Consider the following 14,085-nt stretch of genomic DNA (forward strand, 5'->3'; position numbering starts at 1 on the left):
CTTTTTTCAGCCTCTGAGAGGAGTATTGTAACATCTTAGTGCCTGCTAGGTAGGCAATTCAATTTCTATCACATGGTTAGATCAACAGTGTGAAAGCACAGAATTCTTATTGATGAACAAGCCAGCAAAATTAAACCAGTCACTGGAAATTGTTCCTTAAATATTTATGCAATACCAGTGAGAATTGTACTTCTAGATTAAGATTTTAAGTAATGCTCACTTACCTATTTCTTTAAAGCATTTTGTTGTCTGATTGTTTTTTTGACCAGTGACAATACGTGGGATTTTCAGAATTCCTTCAGCAACTAGGATTCTTATACCCTAATACCCAAAAGGCTTCTAAAGTTCCTAATACCTTTAGAACTGGAAGTACCTAAAGCTATCACTTCTCAAATCGGAGCTGATATCTAGTTTTATGACCACTTTTGGTGTTTGAGCACAGAAGTGTTTTTATTCATTTCAGTCATAGTGTGTACTCTGCAAACAGCATAATTCAGTTTTATTTTTTAAATTTAATTGTGCATTTTAAGACAGATGTTCAGAATGTTATTGTTGGAATAACTTAACAGAGAAGAAAATCATCCTGTAAATGTATATTATTACTAAAAATACAGACTTTTTTTTGGGGAAAAAAAAAAAAAAAAGATATTTGGTGCACTAAATTACCGAGGAGCAAAAAAGTTTCCTCAAAAGTAGCACTGTAACATTTCACATAAATGGTCAAAAATAATTATGTGAAGAATCCCAGTGGGTAGACAAAACCTTTCACACATTTTTAACAGCATGTATCACTCCTTTGAACAAGCCATTCCTTAGTCCTACCCTGCTGAAATTAATGAGCCTAGTTACAGGCATAGAGAAGAAGGAATCCACTTTTTGTTTTACAATTGACATGCAGGAGCAAATGAAATCCGCTTGGATGCTAATTCAAGTACTAACATAATGATCTGGCAGCTTTTCTCACATCTTAATGATGTAGAGTAATAAAACCCACTATGATGATGACAGGATACATTGGGTAGTTTTTTGAATGGCTAATTTTGTCTTGTTTATTCCAGGGTACCAAACATTGGTGACTAAAATTGTCCAGAACGGTCTCAGAGTATGAGGAGCATTTCAAGGACAGAATACAAATGAGTCCTGAATTCAGAATGAAAAAGTATCAGTTAAAAAAACAAAGCAAAAGAAAAAGGTGGTTAGAAGTAGAAGAGAACCTTTGATTATTTCAATCCATAGCAAATCAAGAAAGACTGAAAGCTAGCGGTCAGCCTGTTGTGCAGGCACTAACCAAAGGCCAAAAACATGGACTGATAAAACAGGTTTTACATAAGAAATGCATTGTTTGTTTTTTTTTAAACCAGAAATCAAGGATCTAGAAGAAATTTTGCGTATTTTTTCCCCACATGTTTTTTTTTGTTGTTGTTAGGGGAGTTTTTTGTGTGTTTTGGGGGTTTTTGTTTTGTTTTGTTTTGTTTGATTGATTGATTTTTGTTTTGGTGGGGGTTTTTTTGTTTGGGGTTTTTTTGGGTGTTTTTTTGTTTGCTTTGTTGTGTTTGTTTGGTTGGTTGGTTTGGGTTTGGGTTTTTTTGTAAATAGAGAAACTCATATACACATCATAGTGCTTCATACCAACATTCCCCGGCAAATCTTTACTGTTAACTAGAAATTCCAGTGATCTTTGTAAATTGCATGGAAGCAAATGCAGGGCACACACATGTAAGGTAGATGGCCCCACTTCTCACATATTTCTGAGGAATCACAAATGGGTGTGGTGAAATATAACTGTAATAAAGCCTGACACCAGTCTCCAGTGGCACCTCTTTTTCTCTGCCTTCTGTCAACAGCCATAATCAGATAGTTATCAATCAGATAGTTATCAATCAGATATTAAAGTGCCAAAGTAACAGGGTCACATTGACAAGGTTTTAAAGAATCTGGCTGTGGCCAGAAGAATTACTCTTCTGCCTGGTCTCTGGACTAGCCAGTTGTGTAACTACCAAAATAATTTCTCTGCTTACAGTCTGTTTTCTTCTGATCAATGGCCTGACTTACCTCTACTACTTTCCTTGTTGTATACCCATTTCTCCTCTCATTTTTTACTGTAGGTTTTCAACTGCTAGTTGCTCTGGCCAACACAAACTCAATTCCTGCTGGATTTACTGGATGCTGATATAAACAAGAGGATAAATAGTCAGGAACAATGTCTCCCTGAGCAGACTGACTCTTGCAGGAGACTTTCCTCTGAGGACATTCAATTGCTGTCTGTCTTGGTGCTAGCTAAATGTAAATGTTTTGCAGACCTGACCTGAGTTGGCCAGGACTTACTCTAATGAGCTAGATTTCCTCTCAGAAGTGTTAACAACCAGAAAGATTTATTGGGTCTGGAGGAAAACCTGTGCTATGCAAAGCTACCGCAGGAACGTTAGTAGCCTAACACATATGGTACATGAGCAAGAGAGTGCATACACTGGAGAACTAGATGAGGTTCAAGCCCCTAAAGCTGCTGCTCCTAGAGTGGTTTCCCCTGTCCTGCTCATACAGCTCTGTCATTGGCTGCTGGGTTTTGAGGTGGCTCCCACTATATCTCTTTTGTATTGCTGCACTTTGCACAGTAAAACAAACACCCTTCAATATGGCAACCCTGAGGGTGCCTTGACAGGAGATGACCTTGTCAAAGCTGTAACTGAAATAATCATAGAATCACAGAATCATTAAAGTTGGAAGCGACCTTAAAGATCATCATGTTCCAACCCCCTGCCATGAGCAGGGAACCCTACCAATAGATCAGGTTGCACAAAAACTCGTCCAACCTGGCCTTGAACACCTCCAGGGACAGGGCATCAACAACCTCCCTGGGCAACCCATTCCAGCTCCTCACCACCCTTATAGTGAAGAATTTCTTCCTAATATCTAACCCAAATCTCCCCTCTCTCAGTTTAAAACCATTACCCCTTGTCCTGTCACTGTCTTCTCTGATGCAAACTACCTTCGCTGATGAAATAACAGGATCTTTAAGGGGCAGCCTGGATTTGCCTTACCTGTGGGCAAAGAGAGGGGTGCTGAGTGTGAACTGAAGCATGGACACATGCATTAGATGGAAAAGGTGGGAAAGAAAGGACGGAGCTGGAGACAGCGAGGTTTAGAAACAGTGGTGCTGAGGGGTAGATGCAAACTGCTGAAAGAGAAGGGAAGCTGGTAGCACCCTGACAGAGATGGAGTTGGGTCAAGATACAAGTGACATTTAAGGCCCACACAATTATTTGTGCAAGCTGTATTTAAAATTGTCATAGGGCTATAAAGCCTCTCTTTCTCCCTTTTTGCTGTTCACTACTGCATTTAAACAACTTCACTGTGAGACAGAGACATAGCCTGGCAGGACCAGAACCACCTACATCAACACCCTTAAAAAGGCAGGTACACATTAAGATTGAAAGCCAGATACTAAACAGGGATTCACTAGTGCCTAAGAATGACAGATGAAAGTCTGTTAGGAAGACTTTGTTTAATATTACCCCTTGATATAATTTTCAGGCCAGGACATTTTCACATTTTTACAAAAGAGTCGGCAGGGTTAAAAGAACCTGGCTGGTATTTTATCACTCTTGCTAACCCACATCATACAAACAGTATTTTCTTTTTTTTTATTCTAAATGCACGTATTAACCAGCAAGTAGTCCTGCAGAAATTTAAATAACCCTTTAAAGATCCTTTACCTCTCTAAGAAGAAACAGCATTTCGCTGGGAAATCTATCCAAGTTAAGAAAATCCTGGATTTAACAGCAGAGAAAAAACCCAACCCTTTACTTGGAAAGAAGTTTAAAAATTATTTACTGTTCGTAGGCCTGCAAGAGATTTGATAAGTTTTTTTTTCCAGGCCGTGGATGATTTGTCCCCTTGATCTTTCAGGCACTTCCTATTAAGAATCTAAACAAAATTAGCTGCTAAAACACAAGGTTTGTTTTACATGTCTATTTCAGTAAATTGAATTTGCTGTCTTGCTGTTAAAGTACAACTAGGTTAGTAAAAAGAAGGTAGGGGCAGTACTAAGAGTTGTACCAATCACAGGAAGATCAGGAAAAAAGAACCTCAGGGGTGAAAAACATATCGTGCTGGTATCATGTCCCAAAGGATGTAGCTGAAACTGTATTGATGGAATAAATTAAAATGAGCCTGGAAAGCTTATTTGAAGAGTATAGTTACAACAGTGCTCAAGGGATTGAGTAGGTCATTCCAGGTCACAATTCTGTTAGCATTAGTTTCCATCATTCATTCCTGTTGTTTTTTGCTTACAACACAGATTTTGTACTTTAAACTGTGTCTGCATGTTACATATCATTCATGTATCACTTCTTAAGAAGATGGTAACACTCTCCAAAAAGAAACAGGGATTAGGCAGTCCTAATAACTGTAATATTTACAAGGAGGTCATTAATAAATATATTAGCCATATCACTCTACAATAGAGAGCAGGTCTCTGATCTCTTTCTGCCAAATGTCATGAGAAATGAGAATGCTTTTCAACTCTTTAGTGGGGCAATATTAGAAGTACATGGCCTGCCCTACGGAAATGCTGCTACTCCTCCTGAGATGAGCCTGCAGCAGTGAAATGTGAACTTCAAGAGAAATATTTTTATATATATTGCAAGAGTAAGAGAGGAAAGAAATTCTTCCTGACAAAAACACCTCAGTTGTGTAAAAGACAGCTAACATTTGTAAGTGTTGCAGAAAATATTTTTAAGAGAAACTAGGAATGAACAGGTAGTGCACCTGAAGGAGGCTATATTCCCAATGGCAGCAAAGCACTGGTATCATAGCAGTTCTGGAAAATAATTGGAAAACCAAGAAAGAAATTAAAGCTATGGAGAAGCTGAATATGGTTCTACTCTGGACTACTAAATTTAGCAACACTTCCCCTGTGTCTGTCTGCAACTGTCACTAGAATTAATTTTTCCCAATTAAAAATAGAGAGGAAAACACCTCTTCCTCCTTCCCAGGAACTCCAACATTTTGCTTTCAGTCCTGAATCAACAAGGTTTGATTTTGCCCATACTGCTGAGAAGCCTTGAAGCAATTCTGACAATATAAGTCTGACTAGGAGAGGGAACATGAGTATTCCTGTAAATCCATTTTCTTGAAATATGATCTTAGCCCTCATCCTCATGCAGGAGGGAGATTGAAAATATAAAAAGTAAATTGGCACATACCATCTTGTCACGCCTGCTTTAAATTTTGCCATAACTTTAGGGTAATAATATATTTGCCCTCCCAACTCTCTCCTGCCAGGTCCCCAGAGTTTCAGATCTCTTTAGGACTCATGGAAGAGGAGGAGACTAGTTCTCTCTGGACTAGAATTATTTTGCTGCAGGCTCTGAAGGAAGCATAATTTCATTTTTCACTTTTGCTGTGAGAAAATCAGTCATGAGCTGGTCACCACAAAACCTAAGGACGTACATTTCAGAACAAAAATATGTAAAAAAACCCCATAAAAACAAAACATTAAGAAATCCTTTATTGCTGTTTTTCTAGTCACAGCTCAAAGCCAGCTAAGGCTTCAGTAAGCACAGGCACAAATTCTGATACACTTATTACTCAGTGGATAAGGAATTGGCTGGATGGTCACACTCAAAGAGTCGTGATCAACAACTTGGTGTCCAATCAGACACCAGTGACAAGTGATGTTCGTCTGGGGTTGCTCCTGGGCCTGATGCTGTTTAATATAATTTTTGGTGACAGGGACAATGGGGTTTGCTGAAGACACCTACATGTGTGGTATGGTTGACATGCAGGAGGAAAGGGAGGCCATCCAGAGGGACCTTGACAAATTTGAGAGGTGGGCCCATGCTAACCACATGAAGTTCAATAAGACCAAGTGCAAGGTCCTGCACTTGGGTCAAGGTAATCCCAAGCACAATTACAGGTTGGGTGGAGAATGGATTGAGAACAGCCCTGAGAAGAAAAATTGGAGGTGTTTGTTGATGAGCTCAGCATGAGCCTACAATGTGTACTTGCAGCCCAGAAAGCCAACCGTGTACTGGGCTGCATCAAAAGAAGCATGACCACCAGGTCAAGGGAGGTGATTCTTCCCCTCCACTCTCATGAGACTCCACTTGGAGTACTGTGTCTAGTTTTGGAGACCCCAGCACATAAAAGGCACATGAAGCTGTTGGAGAGAGTCCAGAGGAGGGACATGAAGATGATCTGAGGGCTGGAGCACCTCCCGTATGAAGACGGGCTGAGAGTTGGGGTTGCTCACCCTAGAGAAGAGAACGCTCCCAGGAGGCTTTCTAGCAGCTTTCCAGTAGCTGAAGGGAGCATACAGGAAGGGACTTTTTATAAGAGCATATAGAAATAGGAAAAGGGCTAATGGTTTGAAACCGGAAGAGGGCAGATTCAGATTAAACATTAGGAAGCAATTCTTTCCTGTGAGGGTAGTGAGACACTGGAGCAGGTTACCCAGGGAGGCTGTGGAAGTGTTCCAGGCCAGGTTGGATGGGAATTTGGGCAACCTGGTCTAGTGGGTGCTGTCTCTGCCCATGGCAGGGGAGTTGGAACTAGATGATCTTTGAAGTCCTTTCCAGCCCAAACCAGTCCATGATTCTGATTTTTATGTTCCTTGCATGTTTGTTTGACACTTGATGGAAGTAATATTTTTAAAACAACATCATATCTTTGCTTCTTCAGCTCTTTGATCCTGAAAAAGAGCAGCACACACAGTTTTCTGAAGTGGGAAAAGCAGGTACTTGTTTCTCTGTCAATGGCCATCTGGCAACTAATGAAGTATATCACATCTACACCACTAATGCATATGGCTCTTTTGAAAATTTTTGTCCACAATGTTTAGCAAAATAAAACATAACAATTCTTCAGGTATCAGTTACAATGACATATTTGGGTATCTCGTAACAGGGACAGAGTTGGAACTGAAAGCTTCCTTCTGTTAAGTGAAAGGAATCCTTCAGCAATCCCATTCCTGGTGATACTAACTGAGCTGCAAGACTGCAAGAAGTGTCACAGCAGCTCTCCCAGCTGCTACAATTTCTGAATTCCTCAGAACAGGCTTAATCTCTTCTTTTTCAGTGGTGCAGGGAAAACAAGGAACTAATCATTACTACATGCTGCAGTAGTCTTTCTTGGCATTCATACAGACAGTTTTGCCTACTTGATTTTCCATTTTGCCACATGAAAATTTCAGCAGATGGCACCTACCACAAAGAAAATTTGTCACTGCAGTCCATTGCTTTATAGACTTTTTGTTCAATAGACTAAAGTGTGAAACTCTGAGATACAGAAAGATTTCAGATACAGATGTGATATTTCTGATGTGTTTTATAATTTATTAGGTTTTCTTTTGTATGTGTTGAAATGTTCAAGCCTTACAGAAAAGAGAGTAATTTAGTATAATGCAAAATTTGATAGGTGTTCTACAAACCCTACAGACATTAAACAATGGGAAAATACTTACATAAGAAGAAAAAAAACAACCACTTGGAAATTATATAAATCAATCTTATTGCCTTTCACAATGAATTGGACTAAATTTGCTTCCAGTGTCACAATTTGATGCTGGAATACAGACATACATGACAAGTCACAAGACTCAGCCAGTGTTGTAAACATAAATTGCAGATGAGAGCAAAACACAGACTAAGTACATCACAAAATATAGCAGAACTCAAGTATTCAGACTAGAAGATGCAACAACATTTCCTACAAGGACATGATGCATTGCAGCAGAAAGCAACAAAGAGTACTCTAAAACAACCAGACATCCAGACGCAGCTTCAGAATTTCAGCTTGTTCAGGTTTGAGCGAGGATGAAGCGAATTTTCCCTTTATTGATTTTTTTTTTTTCTTTCAGTGAAATTTTTTTAGCAAGTGCCATCAGCAAGTGAAGGCCTCTCAAGCTATGACATCCCATTCTACTCACTTTTGTTGACCAAAAAGGGAGTGCTATTTTTACAACACTCAGTTCCTGTTACTGCGCCCAAATCAAACAAATTATCAGTCCCAGAGAGAAAGTAGGATTCACACCAATTCACAAAAATTAAAGTTTGTCCAGACATCTCCCCAAAATAGCCAAAAAACCCAACCCCTCAGCTGAGGAGGCATCATACAATGAATGTCAGGCTTTGTGAAGTAGTAAAAAAAAAATCATTTACAAGCTGAGTGCTGTGAAAACCTCTGTGTTTCTAATGATGACAGCATATTTGCAGTCTTTGAATTATTAATACCATGCTCAATTAATACAAAGTAGGAGAATTCTGCTGTATTTAGCTACCTCATATAGTTCAGAGATAAAGTATCACAAATCTTTTCTAAGTCTCTTAATTTCTTCAAGGAGGAAGACAACATCTGATTTCCTGAAAGCTGTGTTGAAGAAAACATTCTGAAAAAAAATTGATTTTTTACCTTGTGGCTGGTTGTCAGCTGTTGCCACTCCTTCTGTCATCTGTGCTTTAATCTTGGGTGCAATCTGCATACAGGATGGAAATGAGTCTGGTTAATAGCCTTCTTAAAAAAGGGGAAAAAAAAGGAAAAAAATAAAAAAAAAAAAAAGAGAAAAAGAGCAAAGCTTCTTTCTCCTTCTACTCTATACCTGGCCTTGCAATACAAGCTATCATGCTGTTCAACCCACATCAAAACATTTCACAGGGTTGTGTCTAAATGAAGAACAAAATTGTCAGGAGAAGAAATGTGCATTATTTTGGCTGTATTCTTTCTGGTGTCATATGGTCTTTACTGAAGCCAGAAGGAATTCTTTCTGAAAAAATAGGAGGGGAAAATATTCAAAACAAGGAAAGACAGTAAGCCTAATGATTTGAAATAATTTGGTAATGGATTAATGCAAATGTTTCATTCTGGAGATTATATGATGAGTATCTGATGTGACTAATGTTTTCAGTAGTCATACTTTAATATTACAGCTCTATGACTACCTAGATTAGTTTGTTTTCTTATCAGACAGTTTCAAATCCCAAGGATTTCTCATAATGGCTAAACAAATAAGGGAGTCATGACAGTCATACAGATTTTATCGTACTCCATGGCAGCAAGGGACCACCTACTCCACCTACTTCCTCACACTTCTCTGCCTGGTCTTGTAGCTCCTTGCTGGTCCTGTGTTTGCAGAAGCCAAGTACTTCCACCCACTCCCCTCCTGACTCCAGCAAAATAGCACAGAAGTGATCATAAATTGTCCTTAGTCCCTCACTTGCAGCCTGCTGCAGGGGGGAAAACTTGTTCAAACCTTATTATGACTGTCCTGGGAATAAGGATAGTGGCAGAGACTCATCAGGGCTGGGTCATTCAGACTGCAACATAGGGCAAAAGCCAGAGAGGACTGTAGTTGTACTAACACACCACTGATGTTCGTATAACAAACATTCAGAATTGTGTAGCTCCTGTAGTAATTCAAACCTCTCCACCATCACAAACACTTCCCAAAATACATTGTTTTTCTTTATTTGTCTAGATTTGTCTGGTTCTAATTCTGACAGCTGTTCTTGGCACATCAGTTGAACACTGATATTTGAATCCTGGTTACACTCAAAAGAGCAGAAAATACCAGACTATTGAGAATTACTGCTAAATGCCTTCTTAACCTCCAGATTGATTGAATAGTGGTAGAAAGATCACCTGGTAAAGTAAATTATCACATTATGTTCCACTTTCCTTTCAGACTTGGTGGAGCATATCAGAAGCACAAGTTGGTGAATTCAGGCTTCAAAAATAAAGTTTATTTCACCACTTTGGAAACCCCAAAACACAACAGAAACGCCTCCTGCTCTTTGGTCTAAAGTCAGAAGACTTGACATGTATTAAGCAGTCTGAATCTCCATTACAGATGCAAAGTTAATGCTACCATTTAAAAAACAAATTATTCAGAACAGCAATGAAAACAAAGGCTTATTTCTAAGTTTCACTTAGAATAAAAATAGTAGAAAAAATTACCAGGGTTAAATGGAAGTGTTTTTTCAGTAATTCCAGTTTTTACATTTTAAGCATATATTGCTGTATAAGTAGTGAAGCAAAAATAAAGCCAAAATGTTAAAGGAATTTCTTTTACCTTTTCAAGCTACCATGACATTATGAAAATAGTAAATCTAACCAATACAGTAGTCCTTATATCTTCCTGCTCTCCCACTGAAACCATTAAAAAAGAGCACAACGCTACCATTTTATTTTTATTTTTTTTTTATTACTGCTCTGACAGAATACTATGGTAAGTTTTAGTCAGTATCTTGCAGGATCAAGACTTTAGCTGTAGCCAGCCAATTATTTTCTTATTCATGCCGCTTAACAACAGCAGCAAAATCCCCACAACAAAACTATCTACTTCCCCAACTCTATCCAAATAATTCTACCAGAGCGCAGAATTTTGTTTAGGAAGCATAGTCAACCTTACTTTGTTACAGGCCAAGAATCCTGAAATTAGGACAGTAAGCTGAATGACAACTTTGAAGACAGACAGTAACCCAGGACCTCAAATGTTACATGCTGCCCGAGTTCAGTTTTTGGAGTTGGCTTTACTGATGCAAGAACAATCGTCTCATAAGTGGCACGTGCTGTATTACTGCCTGAGTGCAGCAACTTTTTTTGTAAACAGGCACAACCTGTCATGTTTCAGAGTACAGGTTCAGAGACTGAGTCAACATTCACTCATTGAGGCATCAAAGAGTGCAGATACCATATATTTGTAACTTTTCAAAAATAATAACAATGATAGGCAGCAATATAAAAATAAAGCACAGGGAATGCTGCATTTTTTTCCAGACCTTTTAGTGATACCTATCCCCCTTTACCTCATGATTTCACAGACACCACTCTCAGCTGAATTTTCCATCTGCCCTCAATCTCGACATTATGTCACATCATATGACCATAGATGATACAACTGTGGCCATCCTCCATGTTGCAGAGCACCAAAACAGGGAGAAACACACCATCTGGAAATGCTTTAATTTGCTCTATTTTCTCAAAAATGACTGAGGGCAAGGAGCCCAGAAGTACCTACAGCAATGCCTTGAACTTCTGGGAAAACGAGAGGGGTGAGAATATGTATGTGTGTTGAGTGGTGGGAGTGACCATCTTGAACACCTAGAACATCTCAACCTTAATAATCCAACCGTGCAGAAGAGGATAAACATTGAAGCAAAGTGCACCACAGAAAGGAATGCTGCTTTTTAAAGACAGGTACTATAAACTGAGTTACATGTAGCCTTCATGAGATGCTGCATGAAACAGACAAGAAAATATTGTCGTGGTTCCTTGTCTGTCTCCTACCTGGCTCACCAGTAATGTCGTGATTTGGGCCCAACATGACAACAAAGAATCAGCCCCATGGCCGCTCACTCAGCTCCCCCCCCCCCACATACACACACACTGGGATGAGGAGGACAAAACTCATAGGTCGAGACAAAGGACAAGGAGGGTTCTTCACCAATTAAGGTCCCAGGCAAAACAGATGCAACTTGGGAGGTCAGGGGGAAGGGAATAATAATTTAATTTCACACTAATCAAACACACACAGGACACAGACAACACACAGAGCAGGTCTTGCATATGTTACCCCACCCCTCCCTTCTTCCTGGGCCCAAATCACTTTGTTCCTGGTTTCTCTCCCTCCTTCCCCCCAGAGGCACAGTGGGACAGGGGATGGGGTTTAGAGTCAGTTCACAGGCTGGTGGTTCCTGCTGCTCCATCCTCCTCAAGAAGAATTCCTTACAGTCCTTCCCTGCTTCCCCATGGGGTCCCTCCCATGGGAGAGAGTCCTCCACAAACCTCTCCTTCATGAGTCCTTCCCACGAGGTCCAGAGTTGCTCCAGCTTGGGCTTCCCACAGAGTCATGGGCTGCTTCAGGAACAGCCACCTCCCCTGGCGCCAAAATCCTGGTGCCTTCAGGGGATGTTCCACTACATTCCTCCATGAGTGCAGGGGGACAGCTGCCATCTCACCATGGGTTGCAGGGAAACTTCTGCTTGGGCACCTTCTTCCCCTTCTTCCTCAACAACCACCAGCAACACTCTCCTCCTCCAGCACAGCTCTTCTCCCCCCAGGTGCCTCTCTGCTCAGGTGTTACATCAGTTCTTTCATATGCTAATCGCAGAGGAACATTTATTGTCCCCCTAATGGCTCCTTGGCTGGTTTTGGAGCAGCAGGAGCTTCTCAGCTTCTTACCAGAGCCACTCCTGTGGCCCTTCCCCCACTACCTAAAAAACCCACCAAAGTTATCATAGTTTAAACACAAACACTTGGTTGTCATCCATTATGTAAGATCCAAGAAACAAACAGATAACCTCTTAATTTTGTTTCATGATGCTTTTCACCAGAATTTGAGAGCACACTGGCCATCACACAGTTTTTAAAAAGAGCAAGGTGAAAGTCTCTCAGTTTGGATTTTGAGAATTCCAAGAAATAATAAAGAATGCAGTAATAAGTGGTGTGGGTGTTTTTGTTACGGTTTAAAGGGTTTTGTTAGCTTTTAGTTTGGGTGTTGTTTGCGGTTTTTTTGTGAAATGCAGGTTAAATATTCTTTTAATAAGAAAAAGCCTGAAGCTGAACTAAATAGATGTGCCCTAAAGCCCTGCACATATTCCAAGAGCAATGAACAAAAAAGAAGTATGTCTGTAAACCTCTCCCTGAAACCACTGCTAGCCTTATGTAGAGGACAGAAGGTCACATTCTGGTGAGAAAAAAAGCAAAAAACAACTTTGCAAACAAATCAGCAGAGGTCTAAAGGGAAAGTAATTCAGACAGACTGAAAATGGTAGTGGCTGCTTGGGTAGAAGCTTAAAAAAAGATAGACTTCAATCAATGCTGACCTAGCTTAAAAGGCCAGTTTCCCATCATCTCTTCCAGAAAGCAAAAGGTTTGCTTTGGAAGTAAAAAATCAGGTCTTGCACTCCCACCTGCATGCCAAGGAGGCACTATGATAGGAGCAAGGGTCTCACACTCCACCCCAAGCTCCCTGGCTGCTACTTTCTCTACAAGAGTAATGTGTTACAGGTAGGAGCACCTGGAAAATTATCACATCCCTGGAAAGGCTGACTTAAGAGAAAAGGAATCTATCTTTTCCCACGTTGTGTCTCTTCCTCACATTTCCTGAAATGACAGGAATGCATTGCTCTTTGCCCAGAATGAGTTGGCAGTGAACACCCAATCCCATTTTCTGCCATCTTGACATACACCATAAAGAACCATCTTCTAGAGGCCAATAAACAATGAGATTGTGGAATACATCTAGGAGAGTCCAGTGCTTTTTACTGCATTTTTTCCTTGGGTACAACAGCCAATTTTTTTTATTTTTTTTTTTGACTGAGCATGGTAAGACTTGAATAAAGACAAAAAGCAACTTGCAAAACTGTACTCGGTTTGTATGAATGATGAATTTTGTTCAAGACAGTCAGACTTTCATTTCTTTGCCATGAGGAATTAGAACCAAGGGCACACTTCATCAGAACAAGTTAAGTGCAATGAAACATTCTTAATAGACGTGGCATGTCTTACCTTTTATCACAGTTCACTGGAATTACATTATCTGTCCTAATTCCAAGAAGCCCTGTTGCTTTCTTAAGTGAGTAATGGCTCTGAAATATAAAGAACAAAAAGTCTGAGGGAGATTTAAGTGTGTTTACATGAAATATAAATGGCGTATATACATATATCTGCATATGCTGTATGTTCCTCTTCATTCTTTCAGTCCCAAAAAAATACATTGTGCATGATACAGTTTTGTTAAAATGCTAGCATTAAAGGGGAACCCCTTCAGTTCACCAGCATTCTCTTGGTTTGTGTCTTCTTCAGCAGGAGCAGCAACATATGCTTCGGAAGATGTCTGTCCTCTGTAATGCATACAGTTGTGCTACAGTGTACTTATTCACCATTCAAGTTATCAGGTTTCATAACTTATAACCCATAACTCTTTAATTATTCAGGCACCTATGAGGGGGGGAAATAATAAATTTGTTTCCTTGTTGCTTAACTGATGGTGAGAGCGCTCATCCTTTCTGCTCCATTCACCAGGAAGCATGAAAGCTTCAGCAGTCCAGCTGCTGTTGGATCCACTTCAAAATCTTTTTGGGTAAG

At 39.9% G+C, this 14,085-nt stretch overlaps 1 long non-coding RNA gene across 1 annotated transcript in view; it reads right to left on the bottom strand.

The window, feature by feature from the left end:
* Window positions 1-14,085, bottom strand: part of LOC127381719 (uncharacterized) — a 78,479-nt gene that overhangs the window by 64,018 nt on the left and 376 nt on the right. Inside the window, exons 2-3 of the long non-coding RNA XR_007888783.1 lie at window positions 13,507-13,586; window positions 8,410-8,473 (exon numbers count right to left, since the gene is read on the bottom strand). This is a non-coding gene — a long non-coding RNA (uncharacterized LOC127381719). The remainder of the gene's footprint in view (window positions 1-8,409; window positions 8,474-13,506; window positions 13,587-14,085) is intronic.

Source organism: Apus apus, chromosome 2 (genome assembly GCF_020740795.1).
Source record: "Apus apus isolate bApuApu2 chromosome 2, bApuApu2.pri.cur, whole genome shotgun sequence".
NCBI classification, from domain to species: domain Eukaryota; kingdom Metazoa; phylum Chordata; class Aves; order Apodiformes; family Apodidae; genus Apus; species Apus apus.